Here is a 27,266-nt window from a genome sequence, read left to right on the forward strand (position 1 = left end):
GGCTGACGAATCTCAGAGGGATGGACGGGGGGACGAGACTAACCAAAGAACTTACATGCATACTAGAGGCCCAGCGTATGAAATTTGTGCATGGGTAGGGTCCCTAGTGGCTGCCAGCTGTCAGCCAGGGCCTCTCTTCCCTGGCTGCTAGCTGCCGGCCGGGGCCTCCCTTTGTTCCGCACCGCCCCCTGGTGGTCAGTGCACATTATAGTGAGCGATCGAACTCCTGGTCGGTCAAACTCCTGAGGGCACAGTTTGCATATTAGGCTTTTATATATATAGATATGTATAACCCATGGACATAGATAATAAACAATGCAGTAAGCCTGGTGGGGTGAAGGTGGGGGAGGTGCTGGGTGGAGGAGATCAATGTGGGGAAAAGGAATATCTGTAATACTTTCAACAATAAAGAAAAAAAGAAAAAAGGATTAACTTGCTACTGGCCTGTTGCATGGGCTCATTGGAAGTGAGCCCAATTTATTTTGCTTCCTGCTCTTGTTCGTGACACACGATTAGAGCATGGCTCTGCCTAATGAACAGGCAGGCTACAGGCTCAAGTCCACCTGTCTCAACTTGTCCTCTCACCCTCAGTGTCTCCTTTGCTTCCTTTAGGTTTGCTTCAGGGGAAACCCTGATGTCTTATCGCATGTGATGTGTTAGGAAGGTGGAGGGACAGAGCGGCTCTGATCGCATTAGCTGCCTTGGAAGGGCAGAGAGGAATTGCAATCTGCTATCTCGTTTGCTGCTAACAGATAAGTGCTCTCAAAGAGCTACAAAGGCAAAATCCCCAAGGAACTTACAATGAAGAAACTTGGATCCTCTTGTGGAGAGACTCAAGCTGAAACTCGGGAGCTGTTTTGTGAACACATCAAGTGACCTGGGGAATCAAGCTTGATCCTGAGCATACAGGTCACTTTTCCAAATGCCAAATAAAAACCTGGAGTTTTATGGTGAAGCTCTGGAACCTTCCATACAGGGCGGGGCAAAAGTAGGTTTACAGTTGTGCGTAGGTGAAACGCAGAGTTTATTCTGGTATTATTATTTATTCATTGTTATATTGTCTTCCCTACAAACTACTGTAAACCTACTTTTGCCCCACCCTGTATAATCATCTGGATGTTATCAAGCCTATGAGCAAATTGGAAGCCTACACATAGACAGGGCAACCCCCAGAACCAGTCATGTGCTCCAGCTGATCTCTGCTGGTGCTAATAGTGACACAAAATCACCAACGCTGATGGGAAGTTATCATTGTGTAGCCACAACTGGGGATGGATAATGGAAATTAAACAAATGTTGCCAATTAGTGGTTTCTTCACATTGAACCAAACTTCTCTAATTCCAGATACTTACACTTTGAATAAAAGGTGTACAAAATTATTATGGGAAACCACTAATGGTTGCCCTTAGAAATATTAGTAAATATAGGTGATCTCAGGAGGAAAGAGAGCCCATTCTTGAAAAAAAATAACCACTACTGAAAATTAAGTTTGTATGTTCCATAATGTTTGCCCAACCCCTTGAAAAACAGAGGCAACATGGGGCTCACTGAAGAATGATCCTTTGCAATGTTGGTGTCCAACTACATACTATGTTGTTAAAAACTAGACAGAAAGTTCAACTTGGGAAAGCTTTGTAAACACTCCTTGGAGTAGAAATTCTGGTAACACAGAATGGCTATGAGAACCTGCTTCAACTTCCAAAATTTCCCTTTCTTCCTGGTTTATGATTAAGTTTTTCTAGCATTCTTCATGGGACTAACCCCAACCTAGCGGCTAAAATCAGCAAACATTTATCATCTCACAATTTTTGTGGTCAGGAATTTGGGAGTAGCTTAGGTAGGTCGTTCTGGCTCAGGGACTCTCATATGTTTGCAGGGAAAATGCTGGCCAGGGCTGCAGTTATGTGAAAGCTTGACTGGAGTTTGAGAATCCATTTCAAAGATTGTGCCCTCACACAGTTCTTGGCTGTAGACCTCAATGTCTTGTCCTGGGACCCCTCCACAGAGGTGCCTGAGTTTCTTCATTACATAGCAGCTAGCCTCCTCCGAGAGAGCAATCCAAGAGAGATCAAGGAGGAAAACGTAATGTCTTTTTATGACATACTAGAGGCCCGGTGCACAAAATTTGTATGGGGGGGGGTTGTCTCTCAGCCCAGCCTGCACCCTTTCACAATCTGGGACCCCTGCGGGATTGGGTCTAAACTGGCAGTCAGACATCCCTTTCACAATCCAGTACCACTGGCTCCTAACTGCTCGCCTGCCTGCCTCATCACCCCTAACCACTCACCTGCCTGCCTCATCGCCCCTAATCTCTCGCCTGCCTGCCTGATTACCCCTAACCATTCTGCCTGCCTGCTTAATCGCCCCTAACCGCCTCTGCCTCGGCCCCCGCCATGTGGCTTCGTCCTGAAGGTCGTTCAGCTATCTGGTCTAATTATCATATTATGCTTTTATTATTATAGATTCTTTTTTTTTTTTAAATATATTTTATTGATATTTCACAGAAAGGAAGGGAGAGGGATAGAAAGCTAGAAACATCGATGAGAGAGAAACATCGATCAGCTGCCTCCTGCACACCTCCCACTGGGGATGTGCCCACAACCAAGGTACATGCCCTTGACCGGAATCGAACCCGGGACCTTTCAATCGGCAGGCCGACGCTCTATCCATTGAGCCAAACCGGTTTTGGCTTATTATAGATTCTTGGACATGACACATGGTGACTTCCACCACATTCTATTTTTTAGAAGTGAGTCACTATATAGTGCCTACACTCAAGGGGAAGGCAATATAGGCTTCACATAAAAAGCAAAGGCGTATCAAAGAGCTATAGAAATCCTTTCAAATCACCATTCATAAATGTTGTAAAGTAATGCTCTGACAGCAAAAACTGGCATCCTCAAACCAGGCTCGGAGAATCCTAAAAGTCTTCCCACAGGAAAGATGGGACTAGGAGTGGTAGTGAAGAGAAGTTCAAAAAGCACTCCAGGCAGAAGGAAGAACCAGGGAAATATTTCATCCAGTAAGAAAGCATGACACAATAGGGTAACTGAAGTGCAAGATCTCACAAATCTATGAAGTTATCAATTGTCAGATACCCTTCATTTTATATATGACCAAAAAAGTAAAATCACTGCCACTTAAATATGATGAACTATTGATTGTAAAATACATCGTCATTGCAGAGTCGTACAGTTATGAAATGAAACTAAAGTACATTTCAGAACCAATGGAGCTGTTAGTTTGATATGGATAAGGCCTAGAAGGAGGTAAGAGAGCGTGGAGTTTGGAGATGGAGCGGTAACAGGGCCCAAAAGATGAGGGAATCTTAGAAACCTGTTGCATTCAGCCTCTAACGTAGTGTCCGTGGGAAATGACAAAGGTTTTGCACTGACTAGTGAGTCACCAAATAATCAGGTCTTCTTCAGAAAGGCCACTGTGGTTGCAGGGCACAAAACGGGTCGGAGGAGGGCGAGGACACCAGGTGAGCGTTGGTTGCAGTAAAAATCCAGAGCAGGTAAGATGGTGACTTGATTCCATTCACAACAGCAATGAAGGGGCCTGGAGAGCATTATGCTGAGCGAAATAAGCCAGTCAGAGAAAGATAGAAATCACATGATCTCACTCATTTGTGGAATATAATGAACAACATAAACTGATGAACAGGGACAGATCCAGAGACAGAGAAGCATCGATCAGAGACCATCCAATCTCAGAGGGAAGGCAGGGGGGAGGGGTGTTAAGAAACCAACCAAAGGACTTGTATGCATGCATATAATGGACACAGACAGTAGGGGGGTGAGGGCATGGGCTGGGGGGTGGGAGCAGCCAGGGAGAGGTCAATGGGGGGGGGGAAGAAGACATATGTAATATTTTAAACAATAAAGAATTTAAATTTTAAAAAAAGAAAAGATGGTGCCTTGAGCAAAAGTTAGTGGTAGTAGATTGACTGTGGAGATATTAGAGAAAATGTCAAGCAGATGTTAGTGATTAAGTGGATGTGGAGGTGGGAGAAAGGAGAGTGAGCACCATACTATTGAAACATTGCATCCCTATAAATTTTATGCAATGACCATAGATAAAGTTATAATACTTTTCTGAATGTTATTAATTTCCACTATTGGCATCATTATCCTTATCACTTCATATTTTATTATCTCACTGGGGCTGACTGAATTCACGTTAGTTAGAGAGACAGTGAAATGTGCGGGGGCTTGGGAGACAAAAGAGAGAGAGTCACAGATGCAACGCCGTAGGAGCAAGGGAATCTGGGCAAGAGATGTGATCCCTCCCAGACAGTGCCCTCACATCCTCTGTGTGGATGCAATGTCTCCTCTGCTAGCTGTTGTGTGGAACAGGGAACGTGTCCGTGAAGTGTCTGCCTTAGTGTTCCATTGACTGACATGCAGTGGGTGCTCAATTAATGGTCCACTTAATTGGACAAGCCAAAGGGCCATTGAATTGGTCATTTTCTCACAACAATTTTATGCACTAATGAAGAAGGTCTTGAAAAGGGATAAAGTCATTAAGGCAGGTGGTGGGGTGGGAGGGGGGGATAGAAGGATTCACATTTCTGCTTCTATCCTAGTCTGCAAAGAGTATGACACAGTAGCGACTGTACATGTTAAACATCATGAGTCTATGTGGAGGACATCGTGCCTGTAGGTAAGGGATAAATTCGCAAAGGATATAAAACTCAAATTTTCCACAATTAAGCAGGATGTTAATGGGCATTTCATGAATTTTTAAAGATAGTTATGCTGGGCTTTTGTTAAACCAGTTTCTTCCTTTTCTTTTTTTTTTCTACAGAATTTACCAAAGCTTTAACTACTCCCAAGCATGCTGTAAATCTCTAAGAAGAAAGATAAGATGCAGCATCTTCCAAACTTATTTGGAAACAGAACTCCTTTAAGACCAGTTTCCTATGGAAAACCAGTTTGGGAAATTCTGCAGCAGGCTTTATTTTGTTGGATATCTGCAGCTCACACATATCCTGTCTTTACCTACGGAAATAGCTATCATATCTAGAGACACAGCAAAAAAAAAAAAAGTATGCCTCGAAAACAAAAAACCTTAAAAGTACTAAATACAAGGAACTTCTTATTCCTTGACATTGTCAGAAAGAAAGAAGCAATAAAATGTATAGTGAGTCCTGATAAATTATTCATTCCCATTTTACTTTTCTGTGCATATAGAATAAGATAAATTATTTCTATGGGTAACAAAATTATACATTCATGTGAGATATACAAAAAGGTTGTCCTTGTATATACTTAAACCTTGTGGAAACTATGAAGGTACCAAGACAATAAGTAATTACCTTTAAAATATGCATCTAGCCCTGACCCGTTTGGCTGAGTGGATAGAGCGTCAGCCCACGGACTGAAGGGTCCTGGGTTCAATTCCAGTCAAGGGCATATGCCTTGGTTGTGGGCTTGTTCCCCAGTAGGGGCATGCAGGAGACTGCTGATTGTTGTTTCTTTCTCATCAATGTTTCTGGCTCTCTGTTCTCTCCCTTCTTCTCTGTAAAAAATCAATAAAAATATTTTTTAAATATGCATCCATATTTCTTGTCTATTTATTTAGAAGACATCAGAAAGAAATATATAGGGATATACAAAGCATTACTGCTAATTATAGCAGTATACATATAACACTGGAATACCACACAAATCAGGGTAAGCTAAACAATAGTTTCCAGGGAAAAAATAAATCAAAATAGATCAGTGGTTGGCTATTAAATTTCATTTTCAAGTAACACTGGTATTATCATCAAATCTAGTATTTGTAGTTGAGGAAAAGATTAAAGAGTCTGGTTTGGTTAGTACTCTGACTCCTCCCTCAACCCATCATATCTTTGAAAATGTCCCCACTTTTTTCTTTGGTCAATCTTCCTGACAAGGCTGAATGGCCTTATTCCTGGCATTTTACTGAATGGTTTCCTAATTGGTCTGTACCTTTAGCAGACTATGAAGCATCATATTTTTATTCGGATACCTCAAAGTATAGTCAGGATATGTTCCATTGACTCCTAAACAAGCTTTATGAAATTAATCTTTCTTTAGCGATCACATGCCTTCTGCAAAACAGAGTTTTATATAGTGAAATCCTCATTTCTCCAGATCGCGTTGCTAGTGTTACAAGTTATCTACATATTTCTAGAAAGATAATGTCTCCATGTAGCTCCCTCATCTTTGTTTCTTTAACTCATGAAGCAAGTCTTTGTGTTGATTGTCCAAAGTCTGTGTCCCGTGCATTAGATTCTGCCCACCAAGCTCTCCCTGTGCAGTGATCCCTCGTATCATTGCTACAAATTGTCAGTGCCCAGTGAAATGAAGATATTGATTTCACCATAACTCCTTTCACCACCTCCATAGGAGGCTCTTTCTTCACATACAGAAAACGCATTAAAACCCCATGCTGTCACAAGGTAGATCAATGCCCCTGTGTCACAGCTCTCCTTGGAAACTGCCTCAAACGCCAAGCATTAGCACTTGGATTAGGGGTCACTGAGACCTTTGAACATTCCAAGATGATTTCCATTCTCTTCTGTCCCGTGGAAACAATGGCTCCATTGGCAAATAAAGTCATGAAAATGGAAATGACTGGGCACAGGCCTGCAGATTCTCTCATGCCAGGTCATCACATACAAAGCAGAGTGGACAGGTATGTGGACGGTGAATCGGGCAGCATAATCAAGCTGAGTCAGAAGAGGCAGAACACTGGGGAACGTCAGACACCTAACAATGCTTTTGAACTATACCACAACAAAAAGATGCCGAGGAAAAGAAATGGCTTAGCTGAGCAACTGCTTGACCCATAAGAGAGGTTCCATTCTTCTGAAACTCCATCCAATAATTACTTTCTAATTTCAGCTTTCTGAGACAATAGCTTTTGTTTCTTAATGAGTTCCTATGGGGAATATACATAACATACATATGTATACGTAGTATGTATATACACATACATATATGTGTGTATAAAGAGGCACAAATGCCCACGTGCGTATGTGTATATACTTTGAGTCTGACATTTTTCACTCAGACTATGCTTATCCATGTTTAGGTGTAGCTAAACTTTGTACATTTTGCTGTATACTATATGGTGGTATGTGTAGTATATTAATACACCACAATTTATGTATCCATTTCATTACTGATGAGTATATATATTGTTTCCCGTGTTTGTCTATTTCTAATAATTCTGCTGTGCACATACTTGTCTTTTTCCTGCGGTGCACCTGTGCACACATTTCTTTTGAGTAATTAGAACACTGGGTCATTAATTGTACACATCTTGAACTTTGGTAGAAAATGCCAAACCATCAGTAGAGCATGGTTGGTAAAGTGCTCGTTCCAGCTGTTTGAACATTTTTCTATTTGGTTGTCTTTTTTTTTTTTTTTTACCTTTTATTTTACTTATTTATTTATTTAATTTAAATTCTTTATTGTTTAAAGTATTACATAGGTCTCTTTTTTCCCCCATTGTGGTTGTCTTTTTCTTATTGACTTATAATAGTTTTAAAAATATATTTATTCTGGTTATCAGCTCTTTCTTGATTATGTGTGAGAAATATCTTATCCTATTCCATGATCTTCTTCTTATTCTACTGGTGGTGATAAAGAGGAAATCTTAGTTTCATTAATTGTTTTTCTTTATGCTGTGTTTTCCATGTGCTATACAATAAATACTTCTCTACCTGGAGACCATTATATTTTCTAAATTATCTCCTAGAAGTTTTATTATTTAATCTTTCACATTTAGATCTAAAATTTATCTGGAACTTTTATTCTGTTGCCTATCATGTGAGGTATGGTTTGCAATATATATCCAGTTGTCTCAATATATATTTATAGGAATCTGCTGTGCTATTTTTACAAAAACTCAAGTGACTACATAGGTGTGGGTATTTTTCTAGACTTTCTATTATGGTCTATTTTTTTCTCCTTGCATTGACACCTTACTGTTTTAATTATTATAGCTGTATACCAAGTCTTGATTCCTGATTGTGCAGTTCCTCTTAACTCTGTTCTTCTTCAATATTGTTTTGATTATTCATGGCCCTTAGCATGCCATATGCAAATTTGGGAATTAGATTCTTAATTTTCAAACTGCACACACGCGCATACATACATACACACACACACACACACTCACACACACACCACAGAAAATGGAATGTTGTTTCCATTACATTGAATTTATAGATCAGTTTGGGAAAAATTGACATCTACATAATATTGAGTCTTCCTCTACATGAACATGGTATTTCCTTCCATTTATTTAGGTCTACTTTAATTTTGCTTAGTAATGTTTAATAGTGTTTTTATATATAATTTTATACATTTTAAAGGTTTTTTTTACACCAGGAATTTGATAACTTGATGCTACTGTGTAGTATCAAAATAATTTAAAATTTTATTTTTGAAAATGTTTTTTGTTGTGTAGAACTTTTGTATGCTGACTTTTTAAATTAGGCCTGATACCTCTCTTTAGTTTTGTAAATGTTTCTGTCATTATCCTTTCAAATATTGTATCTGCTCCATTTTCTCTTCTTTGGATTCTGGTTAATTATATAGAACTTTCTCCTTGTCTCCTCTATGTTTCATGCCCTCTCTTCTCTGTTTTTCATGTTTTTGTTATTCTATGCTTTATTCTAAATGTTTTCTTCTATTTTATCTGGCTGTTCACTAGATCTCTCTTTTCAGGCATCAAATGTGCTGTGAAATCCATCATAATTTAGGTAATTTTAAATTCAAGTATAAAATTGTTCTTTAGTGTTTTTTCAAAACTTTTATGAAAGAATATCATAGTAACCATTTCTCAGTTTTATCCCTTACCTTCTTCCCAGGTTTTAGATTTCCTCTTTGCTTAAACCTTCATCTAATAATTAAACCAGAGTTTTAAAATATTTTGCCCAGCTTTTAAAATAATCCTTATTGGGAAGGATGCTCTGAATTACCCAGCCAGCCATCACTTATTGGAATCAGAAGTCAGTCATCATTGGACTTTTTAATCTCTTCACATTTGCCTTCTTTTAGTCACATTGACTGCCATTCTGGGCCTTTCATATGGCCGGGGGCGGGGAGGGGGAGATATGGTACATATTCAGTAAGCAATTACAGAGCAATATAAGACATTAGTGATCAAATACAAATATGAGTGATATTGACATTAAGTGATTTGGAAATCAAGAGGAGGTGAGGTACTCGGTGGTAGGCGTGTGCAGCAGAGAGGAGATACAGGATTTAGAAAAGTGCACAGGAAGGAAGCAGTCTATCTAAGTAAAGATGGCTGGATGGCCCTGACCGGTTTGGCTCAGTGGATAGAGCGTCGGCCTGCAGACTGAAGGGTCCCAGGTTCGATTCCGGTCAAGGGCATGTACCTTGGTTACGGGCACATCCCCAGTGGGGGGTGTGCAAGAGGCAGCTGATCGATGTTTCTCTCTCATCGATGTTTCTAACTCTCTGTCCCTCTCCCTTCCTCTCTGTAAAAAATCAATAAAATATATTTTTTTAAAAAAAGATGGCTGGATGACAGTAAATACAACGGCAAGGCTAATGAGAAGGATAAACATGGATGGCTGCTGGACTAGGAGGTTCCTGACCCTCTACCAGGGTTCATCCAGAGTTGTTGCGTGTCCAGGGGGAGTAGATAAAGATGATTTGGAGGAGAAAAACCATATTAATGATAATCTTTAAAGTTAAACTAAAGAGCCTTTGTTTTGAGAACAATGGCAGGAGGCTATGAGAAGTTTTGAACCATCAATTGACATAGTAAAGTTATTGCAGAGATCTACCTGAAAGTGATGGGTACATCTGAAACGGAAGAAATTAGAAAAAAATTTCAGCACAAAAGTCTTCACTTGCCATATGTTAGAGCCCCAGGTCCAGGGAAAGACCATGCCCAATGGTGGCACCAAGTAATAGCAAGAAAAGAGAAAACACATCCCCATGTAGAAACTTGCACACGAATCGTCACAGAAGCACTATCCGTAATAGATAAAACATAGAAAGAACTCAAATGCCCATTACTTTGATAAAGTAGTATATCCATATAATAGAATATCATTTCTAACTCATTCTAGTTATCTTACTATTCAAGGAAGGATAAGAAGTTAAAGTGTCAAAGGTACGATATTTCCCAACAATTTTTGAGTAGACGTTTTGATCCAACATTAGTTTAATTTTACAAATAAAGAAATGTGTCATAACTCTACCCAAAGTAATCTCTTTTATAGATCTTCTAGGTTAGAAGAAAGTATACACAAATTAAAAACAGAGGACTAAGACTTCCAAAAAAAAAACCTACTAAATTCAAATGAGCTTAAATTTTTTAAAAAAATTATTTGTTCAAGGAAGGTTTTGAGCTTCAGGCACAGCCAGATCAACAAAGTGAAATGATGTCAAGATTCAGTCTTTTCCCATGAAACCTTGACTCTGCTTTCCTCAGGCTTTTTGTGCAAGTTGTTCTCCAGAAGTTCTAGGTTTGCTTCCTGACTAATCCCAATAGGAAACAAGGCTCCCCTCCCCGATAAGTTTCAGTAAAAGGGCCAAGAAGTGCTCTTATTGGGCTGGCATGATGACAGACTAATCCCTAAATCAAGCACTATGTCCATGCTCCAACTAGCAAGTCTGGGTCACATACTTGGTATGAACCAAATGCACTGAGCTTAGAAGAGGGTTAGAGTTATCAACTGGAAATATAAGATGCCCAGTTAAATTCTGATTTCAGATAAACAATGAATATTGTGTTACGTAAGTATGACATGCGGTATTTAGAACATATTTACATGAACGTGTTGTTCATTGTTTCTCTGAAATGCGGGTGTAAATTGGAGCCTTGAATTATATCTGGCAATTCCAAAGAAGGTGTTTCTAGCAAGGAAAACTGAATTTCTATTACAGAAAGGGGAAACATTCAAATATCTGCAAAGAGTAGGCTGGAGAAGAAGCCAGTTTCTCTCTTTGCCCTTCTGAAGCTCTATTATCCAAAGTACTGAAGAACCTCTTCAGTATATTCAAGGAATAAACATAATCCTCCTGACAATATATACCAAATGTGCAATCCTAACACGTAAAGCATTTGGTGGGAACATGAATTACTCCCAAATTTGTCAGTGATTTATTCATCTACAAAGTCACTTTTTTTTCCCCTAAATGTTAAAAAAAGGCTTTGTTTCTATAATCCTGAGTGACCCAGGAGGTTTCAATGAAAATAAGAGTAAAAATTCTCAAATTCCCATCTAACTAAAAAAAAAAAGAAAAATTCACTTGAAGTTCAAAAAATCTCAAGTAAGTACATGTAAGTGTTACCAACCAAAGCAGCTCCCTCGGGCAGAAGTTAGAGGAGAAATTCATCATGATCTCTTGAATCCAGAGTTGATCCCTGATCTATAAAACATAAAATTACATTTTGACCATTTGCATAATCTAATCTACACAATTAAATTCCAGGTCCCCAGGATGCTTGGAAAGATAGAGGTTTCCAAGTTCTGCAATTACAGTACAATTACACAAGTGTTCCATAACCAAGGCATTTTCCAGAGGGACGACATATACCAGGTAATAGAAACTAAAAGATAAACACGTGCCCATGTGTGTGCATTTGCAAAAATTCATAGAGAAAAATATGGATCGTCCTTATTTCCTACAGGAAGACAAGTGTAATTTTGTGAAGTAATTTTTACAAATGATAAACCTTGGATTCAGCAGATTAAAAAAAATAAATAAAAGCATTGTAATCAGGCTTCAGACCCTTCCCCTGAGCCATTCCCTGGACTCCCCCGACATCTACCTCTACCCCTTTAAGCTGCAGTGTGTACCCCTCAGCCATCCACAGGACCAGCTAAGAGGAGTGGGGAAGACGCCCCCCATCACTCCAAGGCACCTGTTTTCCATCCCTGAAAGAGTATGATGTTTGTGTGGCCAGTTTCCCGTGGATCATCCTCTCCCTCTTCTCTTTCTCGTTCTTCCTTTTCACATCTGTGTTTGTGAAACAACCGTAAGATCTTTCCACGAAAGCCAGGCGCGGCAGCTGGGGGCTGTTTGTTTCACGTACCTTCTGGCAAGTGCCGCTCCACAAATGTCCAGTTTGCACTTCTGTCCTGCTGGTCCGCGGGGAATTTTCTATTTGTTGCCTTATATGTGGACATTTCTTGGTGGTGTGTGGTTGCCTGTAAAGGGGAGGGGGCACACTTTGTGGGGAGCAACATGCTCTATGGTTTCTGGGTTTAACTATCGTCATATGTGACAGGGAGGCCACGTTCAGTGGTTCCGTGGAACCACACCCACCTTCCCAACAGGAGAATAGGTTGGTTACGCATTAGAAACAGTTGTTTGCTACGGGGAAACAGCCAACATCTTATTTGCATCGGTGCATATCAACAATGCAATTAGGGAGAACTTCTTAGAGAATTAGATGGAGATGGTAATTAAAGAATGGTGTCGTGCATTTTAATGTGATTTTTAGAGAAGTAAATTACTTGGTATTGCCATATTCTCCCATGTTAGAATAAAATGCCCAGGGACTTCTCAAAGAAAATTCCCAAAATTTCACTGGTACTAGGGAACGGATAAAAACAGAAACTACTTACTTAAGATTCCTGTCGCTCCAAGGCTCACTATATTAGATTAAATTAAGTAAGAGGCTGAAATTAAATCCCCCCACAATGGAGATTCTTCTTGCAGCGGGATACCAGATGAGAATATTCCCGACGTGTTGGAGCTGTAGTGTAGGCCTCTGGAACTGCCGAAATTAGGCAGAAGTACTTTCACGTTCTAAATAGATGTAGTAGGCAACCCCACCTTATATTTACTGAAACGTTATCAGAGCTCACAATGAATAACAGTTCCCATCATTCCATTTACCTACCTACATTACAAAAAAGCCCTTGTATTTGAGCAATAGGGACCTACCAGTGAGTAGCTGCAAATGAAAATCCTGTGTTCTGGGTGTTTTTTTTAAAAAAAAAAAAAACAACAAACAAAACTGTGGTTTTGATTTCAACCATCTCGGGTCTCCCCTAGGGCCAGAGGCCCTGATGCCTTTTAAAAAAAAAAAAAAATACATTTTATTGATTTTTTACAGAGAGGAAGGGAGAGGGATAGAGAGTTAGAAACATCGATGAGAGAGAAACATCGATCAGCTGCCTCCTGCACACCTCCTATTGGGGATGTGCCCGCAACCAAGGTACATGCCCTTGACCGGAATCGAACCTGGGACCCTTCAGTCCGCAGGCAATGCTCTATCCACTGAGCCACACCGGTCAGGGTGGCCCTGACGCCTTTAATGGCTGGATGTTACCTGTGTTGCTGTTCTCAGCTCTCAGGCTCCGAACTGGGGAGCCTCTGGGGTCCAGGCCTCAATCCTCTCAGCAGCCCCCCCCCCCCCCCCCGCCCCAACCCTCCCACACAGCTGAGAGCTCCCTCCTGGCTCTGGGCACTGCCTGTGGAGGCGGGGCCAGCCCCTCTCACGACCTTGCCCCTCCTACAGGTCTCCAGGTGGTCTCTGCCCTCCCTTGTTATGTCTCCTCCTCAGCTGGACCTCAGTTAGTAGTTCTGGGTGAATGTTCCCCATTTTAGTTCTATTTCCAGCCTGGCCCTGGGAGGCGGTGCCACAGAGGTCTGCCCTCTCTGCCACCATCTTCCCCTCCTCGAGCCCTTTTATTCATGTATTTTCTTTAAAAAAAAATAAATCTATTTTCATTGATTTTTTTTATACAGAGAGGAAGGGAGAGGGATAGAGAGTTAGAAACATTGATGAGAAACACCCATCAGCTGCCTCCTGCATACTCCCTACTGGGGATTGAGCCCGCAACCAAGGTACTAGTACATGCCCTTGACCAGAATCGAACCCAGGACCCTTGAGTCCGCAGACCGACATTCTATCCACTGAGCCAAACTGGTTAGGGCTTCTGGAGCCCTTTTCCATCCCTTCATTGAACTTACTGTCCAAAGATTATGCTGGTTACTCTAATAATCTGATTAACTGAGAGCATTCTACGCAAGCCACATATAGGCCTTCAGCTTCAAAGAGTTAGAGAAAACAAAATGTTTGTTCCAGGTCAGGGATAATTTGACATAATTTTCTCTTTCCTTAGTGGGTAAAGAAGGTCTTCCAGAAATTTAGGGCCATGCACTCGGAATTTACTTAACTACATTATTGTACAGAAAGCATGCATTTATCAGGCAGCCCCCGTAATCAACTTGAAAGAAGGAAAACAAGTTTGTGCTATTAAAACATTGCTATATTTTTTATAAACACCAAAGTAATATCCCTTCCAGTCCCATTACACTGGTAATAATAACCACTTATTTAATTCATATGGACTCATAGGGAAAATTCAATCTGAATACTTATAACAACCACATTAATATAAAGAAGTTTCATTAGAATTAATACCACAATAAATATAAAATGAATTCGTCATGGTCACACTATTGTTTTAAAGCATTCCTGTTTATACTCCTGTATTTGCTTTTCATCACCATTACTCTACACAGCACTTACCAAAAGCTAGGTGGGGCGTATGTATGTAGGAAAAAAAGGCATACAAATATGATCAAGCGCAAACCATGCACATTTTCTCTATACTCATGCGTAAACACACCCAACAGTACAGCAGGTTACCAAAGGTGACCTTCTTTATGGCATTGGTGAGGAAAATCATCCTGTATTTTGGCTTCCTCCCTGGTTTTAAACTATTTCTTCTCAATAGCCACATGCTGATTCTATCTGCTCGCACGGTGCCTGGCAAATAGTAGAAACATCACATGTATATTTGTTAAATAATTTCTGTGCCTCCTGGATCCATACGCATCCGTTACCCTTGAGTGTTTCCTTTTAAGGTTGGTTTCAAAGAATCTGCCACTGATTACCGACGTAGACGGCCAATACCGAACAGAACTTATTCTGTAAGGGGAGGACAAGGAGAGGAGAAAAGCTACGTACCTGTCAGCTAGCCATACTGAAATGAAAGAACGAATGTAACCCATTCTAATTTCTTGTTTCAGAATGTGTCAGTGGGTTGGAAGTTTAAGGAAAGAAACTATGGCACCTTTTTTACATTCTCTCTATTCCTTTTTTTTTTTTTTTTGTCTTATGGCTGAACCATGATCTTTCGGGATGTTAGGAAACTGTCCACCTCAGTGGGAGCAACTGTGGTGAAAGAAGGCAAAAGGAAAAGAGAGGACACTAAGGGAGCTCTCCCTCTCCCCTTCCATTTCCTTGCTGATGAGGGACGTTTACCCAGTGGCTCTTTCAGCATCCTAAGTCCTGGTCATATCTGAGTTTGAGAGAGCTCAGTACAATTCAATGTTAATTCTCAAAATTCGCTCCATAAGAGTTGCCCCCTCTATCACCTGGCCTTGCTTTGTAGTTGCTTTAATTTTCTATTTTCTTCACCTACGTGACGATTGGTCCAGGAGAGAGGCCAGGAATGTGCTGACTGTGGAGAGTGACTGTTAAGTGCTTCAAGACACAGGAGCCCTGCAAACTAGAAGAGCAATGAGCAAGCTAGTGTATTTGCCACACTATGTGACTCAGAAATAGTATTCTGGGTAAAGAAATGTATCTAGTTCACAACCTGGCATAGAACCACATCCGGGTCTTTTACACCTCCAGCCTGAGGCCTTTCTCTTCCTCTGGGAGAGAAAGGAGATAAAATATCCTGAGTGCTGAGAAGCAGATTGGGAGTATTCCTCCCTGTCCATTCTTCGTTCACCCACGAGCCAGCACTCCTGTCTGACCCGAAAAGAATCCACCATTTGTTGAACACCTATCAGGGGTCCTCAGACTTTTTAAACAGGGGGCCAGTTCACTGTCCCTCAGACCATTGGAGGGCCGGACGATAGTTTAAAAAAAAAAACTATGAACAAATTCCTATGCGCACTGCGGGCCCGGGACGAGTCGGCTGCTAAGCAGGACAGGCAGCGGCACCCGGCGGGCCGGATCCATGTCCTCGGCGGGCCGCATGTGGCCCACGGGCCGTAGTTTGAGGACGCCTGACTAGTTGGTGCCAGAAATTTTTCTTTTAATCTTTACAATGACTTAACATGTTATAATCCCATTTATAGGTGAGATTCTATGTAAATAACTCAATCAACAGATTCCATGGCGGTGTTCCAAAAACAAAACCACTTTTAAAAACCCCACCACAAGAGAGCTATGTCTGTTTAGTCACGAAGCTTCGTAACTAAAGAAAGTTCATGAGCTGAAGGTCAGATCAGATACCAAAAGTGACACCCCCACTGTGGTGGGGTATTTCTTCCTTTTCCGCGTCCCGCACGGAAAGGGAGAAAGACAGGTTCCTGAGTGGAGGAGCTGGGGGTTAAGAAATTAGAAAAAGAAAGAGGCAAGAGACAGAAATAGATTCAAGCTGGGTGCCGGGTGGCTTCCTGTCCTCTGATAGAGAGACAGTCACCCTCACCTCAAACAACACAGCATATTTATTGGTTTCCAAAAGGGATTTTATGATAAAAAGGAGTTTCAGGTGTGCCCAAATCCTATTCATCAGGATCTGAGTAAGCTCCTTATTTTGGGTGGGTCAAGGTCCTTTTTGTTCCTCATTCCAAGTACATGGAATCAGTACTGATAACAGGATTCTGCCAGTGCCCTTGGGCTCAGCTGATAAGAATTAAAAAAGTATCCATGTGCCTCCCCAGACGGCCCTCTACATCTCCCCCATTTTAATTTTTTAAAAGAAATCTTGCATTTATAAACATATAAGAACAAAAAATGTTTAGGTCCCAATTTCAATGTTCAAAAGTTCCGAGTCCAAATTTTAATGTCCAACAGTTCTGAGTCCAAGTATCAATGTCCAAAAGTTCCAAGTGTACACGTCAGCAATGACATCTGGATGGTGGTCAAATGGTGGCAATGCAGGTTTGACCTCTGGTTTGGTCCTGGGCAACCTGCAGCGACAGCTGCTGACTGCTAGCATGGAAAGGTGTCGTCAGCGTCCTCCATATCTGGACCGCCTCTCCTCTTGTCTTCATGGTTGAATTATTTCCTGCTAATTCCTCTCTGTTGCAGGAATCCACATGGTCCTGGAGTTTTTTTTCTGAAAATATACAAACATATTCTCGACCAAAAGTTAATAAAGGTGTCTTTTCTATAAATTTGACTTGGGATCCTTTTTATTTTTTGCCCAAATAATTTTCCTTTGGCTTACTTTGACACCATGTGTGTTTTTCATGGGTGTCTTGCTGTTAGCGTAACAAATGAAAATTAATTTTCAAAGTAAAAATTTTTCTAGATGTAATTTACTTGCAAAGTATTTTTCCTTACATAATATTACTCCACTATCCCCCCTTTTTTTATTTAATTATTAGGAGGCTTTTGGAAAATATATAATGCAGTCTTGATAACTTTAAATTTTAATTTTTTGCACAAAAATATGACTGCTTTAGGTTCATTGCATGTTAAGCAATTTTACCATGAAATGAACTACAAATAGAAATTTTGGTTAATACTTTAGGAACAGCCTTTTGTACAATTAGATTTTCTTGAATATTCCCTTATTTCATTTAGCCAATTTAAATTAATCTGAAAACTTGACTATTTTACTGTCAAATTTAATACTTTAACAACAATTTTTGTTAATGGAAAGGATTATATGCATCCTTGAGAAAGCCCTGAGCACTCCTGGATTTAGGCTAGATTTAGGTATAGGGCAGCTGCCATCAACCACTTCTCTGTTGCCTGGGTCTCAGTCTTAGCTGGGCCAAATCTGTTTGTTGCCTGGGTCCCAATCTGAGCTGGGCATGGGAAGCACGAAGCAGCCATGGGGCAGGAGACCTCCCTCAGAAGGGGCGAGTGTTCAAACCCCTGTAATGTTGTGGGGGTGAGGATCTGTGCCACACCTCTGTTGACCCCCAAGTTCTCTCCTGATGGCCCCCTGCGACTGTGCCTGTCTTAGGTTGCCCCTCCCTTGAGGAGTCTTACCCGTCATTGACTAACCAGCCATCCTCCGGGGCCAAGCAGGGTGATGTAAGGTTCAGTTCTGTCTCCTTGGTAGCCTATGCCCCTATGGCCTCCAGGCCCAGCACCTGCCTTGGGATCCCCCCACTGGTGGGGGGCCCCGGCATTGATCATATATCTTGGGGAACCCAGGTTTCTTCTCCAGGGAGGGCCCAGCTCACGCCATTGTGCGAGAGACAGATCTATGGTACCATCCAACATGAGGTTTCAACCTCAGAATGAACTGAAAACTCAAGCAACAGCTGTGGGCAATTGAATTGTGAGAAGAGGGTTCCTTTTGACAAAAAGGGCCAATATAGAATGCTCAAGTACCTTCCCAAGGGGCTTTTCACACAGTGGAAGGAATTGAATCCTTTCATGCCCCTTTTAAATTGCTGCCAAACATTAAAAAATTTTAGATTTTTAAGTTTGTTTGGATTAATTGTACAATATGCTGTTTGTAAAATATCAAAAATTATAATGACATTGTAGAATAATACCATGCAATTTCAAGTATATTAGATGTTTTAAAAGGATTTCTTTTAAGAAGAGAGAATAATTTTCTTGTATTACTCTGGGCCCTTGGAGCTTTACAAGAATCATCTCTGTTAAGGCCTTGAAATTTTAACATGGAAAAGAGACCATCAAACAAATATTTATATTCATATATGATTTATTAGTTTTTGCATCTGCCATTCATATGTAAACTTGTTATCTACTTCCTGCTGGTTACTTGCCTCAGGGCGGGAGTTTCAAAAGGGGCTGCTTAAAATGCCTTGGGAAACTAGCTTTAATTTGTCTCCCAGTTCATCTTCGCCATCTTTAAAGCTAAAATCTCTAGGGTTTTTATTCTGTACACAGAAAAGTGTCAAGCCCAGCTCAAAAACTATGCGCACTCGTTTGTGAACTGGCCTTTTCGCTTTACATGAGCACAGAAATCCCCGATGCATTTATGAATTTGTAAAAACTTTAATTCATTAGCTGGAAAAAGGAAAGATGGCGAATATGAGGCCTCTTATGGTGGCTTTCTTGGGGAGTGGTGTCTATATTGGATCGACACATGTCTCTCCCTTCCCCTACATCCTGCTTACTTTAGGGGAAGTTTTTGCAACAGTTCTGGCCACATTTTTTCATGCTTAAAAGACAGATCTCAAATTTTTTCTTTATAACTAACACCCAATTTGGCCAAGATCAGAATCTTCCTGTGGATTATTTTATGAATTTTAAAGAAAACTTTTAAGTAATCTCATTGCAGGAGAGCAGATAGCTTTGCCCTCTCCTGTCACCATTGAATTTCTCCACACCAGAGGCTGTTTCAGGAGTGGAGTTTCATTTCTTATTATAGATTTTAAATTCCAAATACAAACTAAGATTTTAATTTGAACAAGAAACCACATTCTTTAAGCATACAAACCAGGAAAAATACCATGTAAGGATATTCTTTGCTCTAAGCCAATGGCAATTCAAATTCAAACTGTACATTCTCTGCACCTCTCCCAGGAGCAAGTAGTGATATTCTTCTAATCCTTTCATAGATAAACTACTTCTTTCTAAAATAAGTCCCATGGTGCCCTTAGGTAATGGTCCATAAATCCCTGTAGGGATTGCTTGTGGACCCATATCGGGAGTTAGTACATATTTGGCGGTGGGACAGAGGTCCAATCCTGCACTTCCTGGGGTGGCGCGGCAGAGTTCCCTGATAGTGGACCGGTTGTAGGCAGGCCGGTATGGTACGACAGTGCCCCTACTGTTTGGCGGGGCCGGGGCCGGCCCCATTTGCCGTTTCCCTGATGTGGGTCAAGAGGCTGGCCATCAATGCCTCTCTGGGAGCGGCAGTTATTGGCCCAGTGTCTTCCCCTGCCGCAGCGAGGACAAAACCCCAACTGCGGAGCAGGGAGACTAGGAGCTGAACTTCCTTGTCCCCTTGAGGCAACCTGTTGCCAGCAATTCCTTGCAATATGGCCTGACCTTCTGCAAGTGAAACAAGTCCGTTTTTCTTTGCTCCCTGAATGGTCCCTTTGCAGAGACTCCTTCAATGCAGCAGCCAAAGTCACTCCCTGTAAGCTGCTACATGTTCCAGTTCCTATTAACATTTCAAGAGTGATAGGCACACCTTGTTGTTGATTTTTAGCTGCCTGTTTTTCACTAATTTCAGTCCAATTGGATTCCCACAGTAAATAATCTCCAGGGGAAAGACATGCCTTAGCCAATGTTTGCCAGTCTTGAGGAGGCAGAGCTTCACTAATTACAGTGTCAATCAAGCTCAAGACAAATGGAGAAGTGGGGCCATACATGGAGACAGAGGTTTTAAACTCCTTGAGGGTTTTAAAAGGAATGGCCTCGTGCACTCTCAGTATCTGCCCTGGGTTGGTAGGGTCTGGCCTTTCTAGGATCGGATACATTGAAAATCCTGTAATATCCTCTCCAGCTCGTCTTGCCTCCTGTAAGGTCAGCTGTAAAGAGGATAGTACCGGCGGCACAGCAGTTGTAGTTACTATCATATTTGGCTGTGTGCCAGTTTCTGGCCGTAAAGGCCGGGGGGCTAGGGTCGTTTTTTCAAAACTGTGAGCAAGATCTTCCTCATCATCTAAATCATCTCGCTCATGGTAATGTTTGTATCTCCTTTTCTCAATCTCTGGCTTCCGCTCATATTTAGGAGGTAAATACTTGTTAGGCCGACTCTTAAGAGCAGCGGCAGGAGCGGCAGCGGGTGAAGGGGGAGAAGGTGGGGGTAAGGAGAAGGAGGAGGAGGAGGAGGAGGAAGAGTCTCCTTTCCGAGACTCTGAATTACCCATGTTTATACCCGGTTATTCAAGTGAATTCACAATTCACAACACACAATACACTTCCCAAAAACTTACCTTATTCTGCGCGCACGTCGTGGAAGTGACCCCCTCGCCTATTTTCCCTCCGTACTCAGGTCCCTGTTTCAGGCGCCAAATGTGGTGGGGTATTTCTTCCTTTTCCGCGTCCCGCACGGAAAGGGAGAAAGACAGGTTCCTGAGTGGAGGAGCTGGGGGTTAAGAAATTAGAAAAAGAAAGAGGCAAGAGACAGAAATAGATTCAAGCTGGGTGCCGGGTGGCTTCCTGTCCTCTGATAGAGAGACAGTCACCCTCACCTCAAACAACACAGCATATTTATTGGTTTCCAAAAGGGATTTTATGATAAAAAGGAGTTTCAGGTGTGCCCAAATCCTATTCATCAGGATCTGAGTAAGCTCCTTATTTTGGGTGGGTCAAGGTCCTTTTTGTTCCTCATTCCAAGTACATGGAATCAGTACTGATAACAGGATTCTGCCAGTGCCCTTGGGCTCAGCTGATAAGAATTAAAAAAGTATCCATGTGCCTCCCCAGACGGCCCTCTACACCCCACACCGCCCCCACTAACCTCATTATTGACCCCGGGCGAACTTTTCCCAGCACATGTCTCAAAAATACTTCATTAAATTCCATGTCTGAATAAAGAATGCTGTGCATTGTAGAAGTTTTAAGGCTTTAGCTCTAATATGTGAGGACACAAGCCTTTCTTTCTCATTTTGGATCAAGCTATTGCCTCTTTTCAATTTACATGGTGGGTTTTGAGAGCACTCTGGGAGATCTTAAAAGAACTGGGCACTCGGCCACCACGTGCTTCAGTCTGTGCTGTGGTGGAAAGGAGAGTCAGACCAAGGCAAGTGGATAGACGAGAAGCAGGCGTCCTCAAACTACGGCCCACGGGCCACATGCGGCCCGCCGAGGACATTTATCCAGCCCGCCGGGTGCCGCTGCCTGTCCTGCTTAGCAGCCGACTCGTCCCGGGCCTGCAGTGCGCATAGGAATTTGTTCATAGTTGTTTTTTTTAAACTATAGTCCGGCCCTCCAACGGTCTGAGCAACAGTGAACTGGCCCCCTGTTTAAAAAGTTTGAGGACCCCTGATGGTATATAGATGATACTCCAGTCTAAATAGATTAGGGCGAAAGAGAATGTAAAAATAAATGAAGGGAAGTGGAAGATTAATAATAATAATAATAACAATAATATCTCATTTTTATCAGAGTTTACTATATACCAGGCACAGTGCTACGGGCTCTGTGTACATTATGTAACTAAATCCTCGCAATAATCCTTTCATTTAGAAACTGTTTCCATCCTCAAATTACCGATGAGAAAGTTGAGGGTTAAAGAAGCGTTAGTATCTAGCTCAACTAGCTAGTTGGTGGCGAAGTCTGAATTTAAACCCAAGATATCTACCCCAGTGCTTGCATACTAAACCATCACGTGTCAGGAAGCAGGAGAAAAAGAGAAGCTGCAATTACTTCGTGAAAAGAGCGAATGTGAATGTATGTTTCAAACGCTGTTGGCATGGTATGGAGGCAGGAGCCAGCGTGCAGGCTGAGCCTGGCTCCCGCAGAAGGTGGCCATCCAAGCAGCTCTTCTCTCTGTTGTTATTTGCAGCCGTAGTGGCTGACTCTCCTTATCCTTCTCCCTCTCCCTTGAGTTGGCAACACATATGAGCAGGGAAATGATGGGCTATGCAATACATAGCTTTGGAGCAAGGATATATTTTAGTAAACTTTTTATTGAAATAACATACATACAGGCGAATCCAGCAATACATTTAAAATATCCTACACCATGATCGAGTGGGATTTATTCCAGAGATGCAAGGTTGGTACAATATTCACAAATCAATAAACGTGATACACCACATTAAAAAGGGAAGGATATGCCGAAACCGGTTTGGCTCAGTGGATAGAGCGTCGGCCTGCAGACTGAAGGGTCCCGGGTTCGATTCCGGTCAAGGGCATGTACCTTGGTTGCGGGCACATCCCCAGTGGGAGGTGTGCAGGAGGCAGCTGATCGATGTTTCTCTCTCATCAATGTTTCTAGCTCTCTATCCCTCTCCCTTCCTCTCTGTAAAATATCAATAAAAAATATATTTAAAAAGGGAAGGATAAAAGGCACATGATCCTATCAACAGAGGCAGAAAAGGCATTTGGTGAAATCTAGCGCCCATTTATGATAAAAACTCTCAGCGAAGTGGGAACATACCTCAACATAATGAAGGCCATCTATGACAAACCCACAGTCAACATCCTACTCCATGAGCAAAAACAACAAGTGCTCCCCTTAAGATCAGGAATGAGACAGGGATGTTCACTTTCGCCACTCTTCTTCCACATCATACTGGAAGTCCTAATCACAACCAGCAGAAAAGAAAAAAATAAAAGGCACCCAAATTGGAATGGAAAAAGTAAAACTGTCATTATTTATAATTGACACGATACGGTATATAGAGAACCCTAAAGATTCCACCCAAAACCTTCTAGTACTGATAAATGAATTCAGTGAAGTAGCAGGATACAAAATAAATAACCAGAAATCAGTTGCATGTTTAAAAAATAAGTTTTTATTGATTTAGAGAGAGGAAGGGACAAGGATAGAGAGAGAGAAACATCGATGAGAGAGAAACATCATTGTTTGACTGCTTCCTGCACACTCCCTCCTGAGGACTGAGCCAGAAACCTGCGCATGTGCCCTGACCGGGAATGGAACCATGACCTCCTGGTTCATGGGCCGACGCTCAAACACTGAGCCACAGTGACCAGGCAAAATTAAAAAAACAACCCCCTTTACAATTGCATAAAAAATACATAGGAATAAAATAAATTTAACCAAAGAGGTAAAATAGGTATATACTCAGAAAAACCATAAGACATTGAAAAAGACATCAATATCTGGAAGCACCTACTGTACACATGAATAGTGACTGTGCACGTGAATAGATACAGTGAACAAGTTGATGGTTGCAGATGGGAGGGTATCTGGAGGGATGAGGGAAAAGGGGAAGGGATTAAGATGTACAAATTGCCAATTATTAAAATAGTAACAAGGATGTAAGGTACAGCATAGCAAATATAGTAAATATTCGTGTAATAACTATTGATGCTGAACTTCACATTAAACTTATCCATTCTTTATGAGGCATAAAAAGTTTATGTTATTTGAAACTAAGAGATTCTTGAAATCTCAAGAAGGAATGGAAGCAGTAGTCAAACGTAAGTGTGAAATTACTAATGTAGAGTAACTTTTCCTGAAGGGAGACTAGTTCTTTTTCATGGACTTCAATAGGTTTTATTTTGAAGGGACATAGAATGGCCTATAAGTGCCATGTCAAATCCCCTAATATTTATTTAGCCTATTAAGAGCCAACACTTAAAATACTGATCTCTATAAATGAAGCTTGAATTCTCTACAATATACACTGAGTGGCCAGATTATTATGACCACCTGACATTTGTAGGCAAATTAGCCGTACACTGCATCGTCTGGGATATGGAAGCGGAAGCCGAAGGCCTGTTCGAACACCTTTGCTGTCTGCAGTTATCAAGATAAAACGTCTCCAATTAGCACAGGAACACAAGGATTGGACAGTCGAGCATTGGAAAAAAGTCATGTGATCCGATGAATCATGTTTCCAGTTGCATCATGCAGATGGCAGAGTGAGAATTTCGCGGAAACCGCATGAAAGCATGCACCCCACATGCATGAGTACAACCCTTCAAGCTAGTGGGGGCAGTGTTATGGTTTAGGGCATGTTTTCCTGGCATGATTTGGGCCCTTTAATTCGTGTGGAACAACCTCTGAATAGCACAACATACCTAAGTATCATTGCTGATCAAGTTCATCCTATCATGTTGATGGCGTATCCCAATGGAGATGGCTTCTTCCAACAAGACAATGCGCCACGCCATGGTGCTCGTATTGTGCAGGAGTGGTTTCAAGAACATGAGGGAGACTTTACCTTGCTTAGGTGGCCCCCACAATCACCAGATCTCAATCCAATTGAGCATTTGTGGGACGAAGTTAAAAGAGCCATCAGGCAGCTGGTTCCACAACCATCAAATCTCACAGAACTGGACAGTGCTATTCATCAGGCACAGTGTCAGATTCCTCGCATCACCTTTCAACATCTCGTGGAGTCAGTGCCAAGAAGAATCGCCGCAGTGTTGAAGGCAAAAGGTGGCCCAACGAAGTACTGATGGGGTGGTCATAATACTCTGGCCACTCAGTGTATATAACTGATAATTTTCTGAAAGTAGGCTTGGCAGGATGGGGAAGCATCTAGAGACCTTGGCGCACTTGAATTTGAGGAATCATCTGAGGGTACAAGACTGCCTGTGGACTATTGTGACAACTTACAGTTATTTTATAAATTGGTCTAAGCCTAGTCTTGCTTCCCTGAAATTTCTTCTCCCAATGGCAACTCTGCCTATAGAGGACATACCCAATCAATGAATTTCAGCTGTCATCATGATTGACGTGGATCACTGAACAAGTAACAAGACTGTGATAATGATCAGTATTGATCGTAAATGTGTCTGAAGTGAAGATACTGAATATACTATGGACTATTAATTTCATGAATGTGGAATACAGTCATTGAACTATAAATCTTTAATCCCATGCTAGTCATCTCATCTTGTGCAAACCAAAACATTTTTCTCCATTTTTCTTCTAAAAGAAGGAGAAACTTGAATGATTACATAAGAGATGTAGGTAAGTATCTAAGATTTCTTGGATTCAACGTTGTTTAAGAAAGAGAAAAAATGCTCTAAAAATGACATACATATAATAATCCTTCTTATCAAAGTGTGCTTACTGTATATATAATATGCCCTAGGTCTCCTATGTAAACTCTGTGAGTGCAAGGGCAGTATTAATTAATTAACTCAACGCTATTGATTGAGCAGGCATTATAATGTGTCAGGCACTTTTTACTCACAGAGACTCAGCTATTTTTTAGGTGCAGTGATCAAACAGTGGCATGCCTTCTGTTGCTCCCATAGTCTAGTGGGGAAGACAAACAAGATGAAATAATCACATCAATGAATGTAAATGTTAAAGGAACGCAGTGCATAGTGAGTGAGGTACTGGGTACAGTGAGTGGAATGGGAGAACTGCCTAAGAGAGGCAGAAGGGCAAGCTGGCTGAGGAAATGATTATTAGCTAATGCATGACATTCAAATAGGATTTCACTTAAGGAAAGTAAGTACCTAAGCAAAGAAAAGGGTGGGGCCTAGGTGGATGCAAGAACACTCCAGGCAGAGGAAAAAGTGCTTCTGCAACTGAAATGGAACAGCACATTTGAGAATCTGAGAGAAGGTTAATGTGGCTAAAGGCAGAAAGCAAGTGCATGGAAGGTGCAACATGAGGCTGGAAGGAGAGGCAGGATACGCAAATGCAGGCTCAGAGTAGAACAACGATGCCCACTGAGTCTAAGACAGTTTCAGTTTATGCCTGCTGTCCAGTGTAATCCTTTATAATAAAAGGCTAATATGCAAATAGACCGAACGGTGGAATGACCGGTCACTATGATGTGCACTGACCACCAGGGGGCAGACACTGAACACAAGAGCTGCCCCTTGCCCTGACTGGTTTGGCTCAGTGGATAGAGCATCAGCCTACGGACTGAAGGGCCCCAGGTTCGATTCCGGTCAAGGGCATGTACCTTGGTTGCAGGCACATCCCCAGTAGGGGGTGTGCAGGAGGCAGCTGATTGATGTTTCTCTCTCAGTTGATGTTTCTAACTCTATCCTTCTCCCTTCCTCTCTGTAAAAAATCAATAAAATATATATTAAAAAAAAAAAAAAAGCTGCCCCTTGGTGGTCAGTGCGCGCCTACAGGGGAAGCGCTGCTCAGCCAGAAGCCGGACTCACAGCTGGTGAGCACAGTGGCAGTGGGGGGAGCCTCTCCTGCCTCCGCCGCAGCACTAAGGATGTCCGACTGACGGCTTACGCCCGCTTCTACGGGGAATGGGCCTAAGCCGTCAGTCAGACATCCCCCTAGGGCTCCTGGACTGCGAGAGGGCGCAGGTCGGGCTGAGGGACCCTCCTGAGTGCATGAATCTCATGCACTGGGCCTCTAGTTAATAACAACACACTTTCACTCTTAACACATTGTGGACGGATCACGAGAATTCTCGCTTCACATTACACAGTGTTTTACAAGGTATCATACTTTAAAAAGACATTAGATTGTAAGAACATGTAATAAATAACTTCAAAATGCAATAAGTGTTTAATTTTAAAGCATGCTTTTAACATTTACGTAAAACGTTTTTTGTACTCGTTTAATAGAAACTAATCTGGCCACTGGGTAAAGCTAGCAATGAAACTATTGGTCCGCAATGTGTTAAGTTCATGCCAGTGTGCTGAGGAAATGATATGATCACCCTACTTAAAGGCCATATTAAAGATGTTGATCTTTTCATAACTCCTAACAATAGGAAATATTTACAATTGTTTAAGCAAGTAAGAGACA

This window comes from Plecotus auritus (genome assembly GCF_963455305.1).
Source record: "Plecotus auritus genome assembly, chromosome: 11".
In the NCBI taxonomy this organism is placed as follows: domain Eukaryota; kingdom Metazoa; phylum Chordata; class Mammalia; order Chiroptera; family Vespertilionidae; genus Plecotus; species Plecotus auritus.